Below are 8,583 nucleotides of genomic sequence, written 5' to 3'. Positions count from 1 at the left end.
ATCGAAGTATGTTGATCATCACCTCAACCTAGTAAAAAAATACATTACCATCAGCACCGTTGCAAGAACGTTATTCGATGGTTGTTTATTTGTAAATTATCGTGACCGATTTCTAATTCAAGAATAACTAAAATGGGATAAACTATATTGTTTTCTTTCCTTCTTTCAATCGCTCCTCATTCGTTGAATGACTTTTGAGGTTTTCTACATATTTATCGTGTGGTCTTTGTCGTGTATCTATCGGATACGGACAATTCGTTTATATTTTGATTGGTGTATATTTTTCAATTGTTATGTCTTTCATACCGAGATTTTACATCGGTCATTTGTTGATATCGAAGTACGTTGACATTACCTCAACCTAGTATAAAAATACATTACCGTCAACACCGTTGCTAGAACGTTATTCGATGGTTGTTTCGTTGTTAATTATCGTAACCAATTTCTGATTCAAGAAAAACAAAAATGGGATAAACCATATTTTTTTCTAACCTTTTTACGATCTCGCATTTCTTTGAAAGACTTTTGAGGTTTTTCAAAATTTGTATTGTGAAGTCTTTGTCGTGTATCGATCGGATACGAACAATTCGTTTATATTTTGATTAGTGTATATTTTTCAATGTTTTGTCTTTCATACCGAGATTTTACATCGGTCATTTGTTGATATCGAAGTATGTTGATCATCACCTCAACCTATTTAAAAAATACATTACCATCAGCACCGTTGGAAGAACGTTATTCGATGGTTGTTTCGTTGTAAATTATCGTGACCGATTTCTAATTCAAGAATAACTAAAATGGGATAAACTATATTTTTTTCTTTCCTTCTTTCAATCGCTCCTCATTCGTCGAATGACTTTTGAGGTTTTTTACATATTTATTGTGTGGTCTTTGTCGTGTATCTATCGGATACGAACAATTCGTTTATATTTTGATTGGTGTATATTTTTCAATGTTTTGACTTTCATACCGAGATTTTACATCGGTCATTTGTTGATATCGAAGTACGTTGACATTACCTCAACCTAGTATAAAAATACATTACCGTCAACACCGTTGCTAGAACGTTATTCGATGGTTGTTTCGTCGTAAATTATCGTAACCAATTTCTGATTCAAGAAAAACAAAAATGGGATGAACCATATTTTTTTCTAACCTTTTTACGATCTCGCATTTCTTTGAACGACTTTTGAGGTTTTTCAAAATTTGTATTGTGAAGTCTTTGTCGTGTATCGATCGGATACGGCCAATTCGTTTATATTTTGATTGGTGTATATTTTTCAATGTTTTGTCTTTCATACCGAGATTTTACATCGGTCATTTGTTGATATCGAAGTATGTTGATCATCACCTCAACCTAGTTAAAAAATACATTACCATCAGCACCGTTGGAAGAACGTTATTCGATGGTTGTTTCGTTGTAAATTATCGTGACCGATTTCTAATTCAAGAATAACTAAAATGGGATAAACTATATTTTTTTCTTTCCTTCTTTCAATCGCTCCTCATTCGTCGAATGACTTTTGAGGTTTTTTACATATTTATTGTGTGGTCTTTGTCGTGTATCTATCGGATACGAACAATTCGTTTATATTTTGATTGGTGTATATTTTTCAATGTTTTGACTTTCATACCGAGATTTTACATCGGTCATTTGTTGATATCGAAGTACGTTGACATTACCTCAACCTAGTATAAAAATACATTACCGTCAACACCGTTGCTAGAACGTTATTCGATGGTTGTTTCGTTGTTAATTATCGTAACCAATTTCTGATTCAAGAAAAACAAAAATGGGATAAACCATATTTTTTTCTAACCTTTTTACGATCTCGCATTTCTTTGAAAGACTTTTGAGGTTTTTCAAAATTTGTATTGTGAAGTCTTTGTCGTGTATCGATCGGATACGAACAATTCGTTTATATTTTGATTGGTGTATATTTTTCAATGTTTTGTCTTTCATACCGAGATTTTACATCGGTCATTTGTTGATATCGAAGTATGTTGATCATCACCTCAACCTAGTTAAAAAATACATTATCATCAGCACCGTTGGAAGAACGTTATTCGATGGTTGTTTCGTTGTAAATTATCGTGACCGATTTCTAATTCAAGAATAACTAAAATGGGATAAACTATATTTTTTTCTTTCCTTCTTTCAATCGCTCCTCATTCGTCGAATGACTTTTGAGGTTTTTTACATATTTATTGTGTGGTCTTTGTCGTGTATCTATCGGATACGAACAATTCGTTTATATTTTGATTGGTGTATATTTTTCAATGTTTTGACTTTCATACCGAGATTTTACATCGGTCATTTGTTGATATCGAAGTACGTTGACATTACCTCAACCTAGTATAAAAATACATTACCGTCAACACCGTTGCTAGAACGTTATTCGATGGTTGTTTCGTCGTAAATTATCGTAACCAATTTCTGATTCAAGAAAAACAAAAATGGGATGAACCATATTTTTTTCTAACCTTTTTACGATCTCGCATTTCTTTGAACGACTTTTGAGGTTTTTCAAAATTTGTATTGTGAAGTCTTTGTCGTGTATCGATCGGATACGGCCAATTCGTTTATATTTTGATTGGTGTATATTTTTCAATGTTTTGTCTTTCATACCGAGATTTTACATCGGTCATTTGTTGATATCGAAGTATGTTGATCATCACCTCAACCTAGTTAAAAAATACATTACCATCAGCACCGTTGGAAGAACGTTATTCGATGGTTGTTTCGTTGTAAATTATCGTGACCGATTTCTAATTCAAGAATAACTAAAATGGGATAAACTATATTTTTTTCTTTCCTTCTTTCAATCGCGCCTCATTCGTCGAATGACTTTTGAGGTTTTTTACATATTTATTGTGTGGTCTTTGTCGTGTATCTATCGGATACGAACAATTCGTTTATATTTTGATTGGTGTATATTTTTCAATGTTTTGACTTTCATACCGAGATTTTACATCGGTCATTTGTTGATATCGAAGTACGTTGACATTACCTCAACCTAGTATAAAAATACATTACCGTCAACACCGTTGCTAGAACGTTATTCGATGGTTGTTTCGTTGTAAATTATCGTAACCAATTTCTGATTCAAGAAAAACAAAAATGGGATGAACCATATTTTTTTATAACCTTTTTACAATCTCGCATTTATTCGAACGACTTTTGAGGTTTTTCAACATTTGTATTGTGAAGTCTTTGTCGTGTATCGATCGGATATGGCCAATTCGTTTATATTTTGATTGGTGTATATTTTTCAATGTTTTGTCTTTCATACCGAGATTTTACATCGGTCATTTGTTGATATCGAAGTACGTTGACATTACCTCAACCTAGTATAAAATTACATTACCATCAACACCGTTGCTAGAACGTTATTCGATGGTTGTTTCGTTGTAAATTATCGTAACCAATTTCTGATTCAAGAAAAACAAAAATGGGATAAACTATATTGTTTTCTTTCCTTCTTTCAATCGCTCCTCATTCGTCGAATGACTTTTGAGGTTTTTTACATATTTATCGTGTGGTTTTTGTCGTGTATCAATCGGATACGGCCAATTCGTTTATATTTTGATTGGTGTATATTTTTCAATGTTTTGTCTTTCATACCGAGATTTTACATCGGTCATTTGTTGATATCGAAGTATGTTGATCATCACCTCAACCTAGTAAAAAAATACATTACCATCAGCACCGTTGCAAGAACGTTATTCGATGGTTGTTTCGTTGTAAATTATCGTGACCGATTTCTAATTCAAGAATAACTAAAATGGGATAAACTATATTGTTTTCTTTCCTTCTTTCAATCGCTCCTCATTCGTTGAATGACTTTTGAGGTTTTCTACATATTTATCGTGTGGTCTTTGTCGTGTATCTATCGGATACGGACAATTCGTTTATATTTTGATTGGTGTATATTTTTCAATTGTTATGTCTTTCATACCGAGATTTTACATCGGTCATTTGTTGATATCGAAGTACGTTGACATTACCTCAACCTAGTATAAAAATACATTACCGTCAACACCGTTGCTAGAACGTTATTCGATGGTTGTTTCGTTGTAAATTATCTTAACCAATTTCTGATTCAAGAAAAACAAAAACGGGATAAACCATATTTTTTTCTAACCTTTTTACGATCTCGCATTTATTCGAACGACTTTTGAGGTTTTTCAACATTTGTATTGTGAAGTCTTTGTCGTGTATCGATCGGATATGGCCAATTCGTTTATATTTTGATTGGTGTATATTTTTCAATGTTTTGTCTTTCATACCGAGATTTTACATCGGTCATTTGTTGATATCGAAGTATGTTGATCATCACCTCAACCTAGTAAAAAAATATATTACCATCAGCACCGTTGCAAGAACGTTATTCGATGGTTGTTTCGTTGTAAATTATCGTGACCGATTTCTAATTCAAGAATAACTAAAATGGGATAAACTATATTGTTTTCTTTCCTTCTTTCAATCGCTCCTCATTCGTTGAATGACTTTTGAGGTTTTCTACATATTTATCGTGTGGTCTTTGTCGTGTATCTATCGGATACGGACAATTCGTTTATATTTTGATTGGTGTATATTTTTCAATTGTTATGTCTTTCATACCGAGATTTTACATCGGTCATTTGTTGATATCGAAGTACGTTGACATTACCTCAACCTAGTATAAAAATACATTACCGTCAACACCGTTGCTAGAACGTTATTCGATGGTTGTTTCGTTGTTAATTATCGTAACCAATTTCTGATTCAAGAAAAAAAAAAAGGGATAAACCATATTTTTTTCTATCCTTTTTACGATCTCGCATTTTTTTGAACGACTTTTGAGGTTTTTCAACATTTGTATTGTGAAGTCTTTGTCGTGTATCGATCGGATACGGACAATTCGTTTATATTTTGATTAGTGTATATTTTTCAATGTTTTGTCTTTCATACCGAGATTTTACATCGGTCATTTGTTGATATCGAAGTACGTTGACATTACCTCAACCTAGTATAAAAATACATTACCGTCAACACCGTTGCTAGAACGTTATTCGATGGTTGTTGCGTTGTAAATTATCGTAACCAATTTCTGATTCAAGAAATACAAAAATGGGATAAACTATATTGTTTTCTTTCCTTCTTTCAAACGCTCCTCATTCGTCGAATGACTTTTGAGGTTTTCTACATATTTATCGTGTGGTCTTTGTCGTGTATCTATCGGATACGGACAATGCATTTATACTATTGTTGGTTTTCGTTGGTGTAAATTTTTCAATGTTTTGACTTTCATAGTGAGATTTGACATGTGTCATTTGTTGATGTCGAAATATGTTGATCATTACCTCAACCTAGTAAAAAAAATACATTACCATCAACACCGTTGCTAGAACGTTATTCGATGGTTGTTTCGTTGTAAATTATCGTGGCCGATTTCTAATTCAAGAATAACTAAAATGGGATAAACTATATTTTTGTCTTTCCTTCTTTCAATCGCTCCTCATTCGTCGAATGACTTTTGAGGTTTTCTACATATTTATCGTGTGGTCTTTGTCGTGTATCTATCGGATACGGACAATTCGTTTATATTTTGATTGGTGTATATTTTTCAATTGTTATGTCTTTCATACCGAGATTTTACATTGGTCATTTGTTGATATCGAAGTATGTTGATCATCACCTCAACCTAGTAAAAAAATACATTACCATCAGCACCGTTGCAAGAACGTTATTCGATGGTTGTTTCGTTGTAAATTATCGTGACCGATTTCTAATTTAAGAATAACTAAAATGGGATAAACTATATTGTTTTCTTTCCTTCTTTCAATCGCTCCTCATTCGTCGAATGACTTTTGAGGTTTTTTACATATTTATCGTGTGGTCTTTGTCGTGTATCTATCGGATACGAACAATTCGTTTATATTTTGATTGGTGTATATTTTTCAATTGTTATGTCTTTCATACCGAGATTTTACATCGGTCATTTGTTGATATCGAAGTACGTTGACATTACCTCAACCTAGTATAAAAATACATTACCGTCAACACCGTTGCTAGAACGTTATTCGATGGTTGTTTCGTTGTAAATTATCTTAACCAATTTCTGATTCAAGAAAAACAAAAACGGGATAAACCATATTTTTTTCTAACCTTTTTACGATCTCGCATTTATTCGAACGACTTTTGAGGTTTTTCAACATTTGTATTGTGAAGTCTTTGTCGTGTATCGATCGGATATGGCCAATTCGTTTATATTTTGATTGGTGTATATTTTTCAATGTTTTGTCTTTCATACCGAGATTTTACATCGGTCATTTGTTGATATCGAAGTATGTTGATCATCACCTCAACCTAGTAAAAAAATATATTACCATCAGCACCGTTGCAAGAACGTTATTCGATGGTTGTTTCGTTGTAAATTATCGTGACCGATTTCTAATTCAAGAATAACTAAAATGGGATAAACTATATTGTTTTCTTTCCTTCTTTCAATCGCTCCTCATTCGTTGAATGACTTTTGAGGTTTTCTACATATTTATCGTGTGGTCTTTGTCGTGTATCTATCGGATACGGACAATTCGTTTATATTTTGATTGGTGTATATTTTTCAATTGTTATGTCTTTCATACCGAGATTTTACATCGGTCATTTGTTGATATCGAAGTACGTTGACATTACCTCAACCTAGTATAAAAATACATTACCGTCAACACCGTTGCTAGAACGTTATTCGATGGTTGTTTCGTTGTTAATTATCGTAACCAATTTCTGATTCAAGAAAAAAAAAAAGGGATAAACCATATTTTTTTCTATCCTTTTTACGATCTCGCATTTCTTTGAACGACTTTTGAGGTTTTTCAACATTTGTATTGTGAAGTCTTTGTCGTGTATCGATCGGATACGGACAATTCGTTTATATTTTGATTAGTGTATATTTTTCAATGTTTTGTCTTTCATACCGAGATTTTACATTGGTCATTTGTTGATATCGAAGTATGTTGATCATCACCTCAACCTAGTAAAAAAATACATTACCGTCAACACCGTTGCTAGAACGTTATTTGATGGTTGTTGCGTTGTAAATTATCGTAACCAATTTCTGATTCAAGAAATACAAAAATGGGATAAACTATATTGTTTTCTTTCCTTCTTTCAAACGCTCCTCATTCGTCGAATGACTTTTGAGGTTTTCTACATATTTATCGTGTGGTCTTTGTCGTGTATCTATCGGATACGGACAATGCATTTATACTATTGTTGGTTTTCGTTGGTGTAAATTTTTCAATGTTTTGACTTTCATAGTGAGATTTGACATGTGTCATTTGTTGATGTCGAAATATGTTGATCATTACCTCAACCTAGTAAAAAAAATACATTACCATCAACACCGTTGCTAGAACGTTATTCGATGGTTGTTTCGTTGTAAATTATCGTGGCCGATTTCTAATTCAAGAATAACTAAAATGGGATAAACTATATTTTTGTCTTTCCTTCTTTCAATCGCTCCTCATTCGTCGAATGACTTTTGAGGTTTTCTACATATTTATCGTGTGGTCTTTGTCGTGTATCTATCGGATACGGACAATTCGTTTATATTTTGATTGGTGTATATTTTTCAATTGTTATGTCTTTCATACCGAGATTTTACATTGGTCATTTGTTGATATCGAAGTATGTTGATCATCACCTCAACCTAGTAAAAAAATACATTACCATCAGCACCGTTGCAAGAACGTTATTCGATGGTTGTTTCGTTGTAAATTATCGTGACCGATTTCTAATTCAAGAATAACTAAAATGGGATAAACTATATTGTTTTCTTTCCTTCTTTCAATCGCTCCTCATTCGTTGAATGACTTTTGAGGTTTTCTACATATTTATCGTGTGGTCTTTGTCGTGTATCTATCGTTTACGGAAATGCATTTATACTATTGTTGGTTATCGTTGGTGTAAATTTTTCAATGTTTTGACTTTCATAGTGAGATTTGACATGTGTCATTTGTTGATGTCGAAATATGTTGATCATTACCTCAACCTAGTATTAAAATACATTACCGTCGACACCGTTGCTAGGACGTTTTTCGATGGTAGTTTCGTTGTAAATTATCGTAACCAATTTCTGATTCAAGTAAAACAAAAATGGGATAAACCATATTTTTTTCTAACTTTTTTACGATCTCGCTTTTCCTTGAACGATTTTTGAGGTTTTTCAACTTATGTATTGTTAAGTTTTTGTCGTGTATCTTTCGGATACGGACAATTCGTTTATATTTTGATTGGTGTATATTTTTCAATGTTATGTCTTTCATACCGAGATTTTACATCGGTCCTTTTTTGATATCAAGTACGTTGACATCATCTCAACCTAGTTAAAAAAATACATTACCATCAGCACCGTTGCAAGAACGTTATTCGATGGTTGTTTCGTTGTAAATTATCGTAACCAACATTACCGTCAACACCGTTGCAAGAACGCTATTCGATGGTTGTTTCGTTGTAAATTATCGTAACCGATTTCTAATTCAAGAATAACTCAAATGGGATAAACTATTTTTTTTTCTTTCCTTCTTTCAATCGCTCCT

This window comes from Metopolophium dirhodum, chromosome 1 (assembly GCF_019925205.1).
Source record: "Metopolophium dirhodum isolate CAU chromosome 1, ASM1992520v1, whole genome shotgun sequence".
In the NCBI taxonomy this organism is placed as follows: domain Eukaryota; kingdom Metazoa; phylum Arthropoda; class Insecta; order Hemiptera; family Aphididae; genus Metopolophium; species Metopolophium dirhodum.
This window is presented reverse-complemented; position numbering follows the sequence as displayed.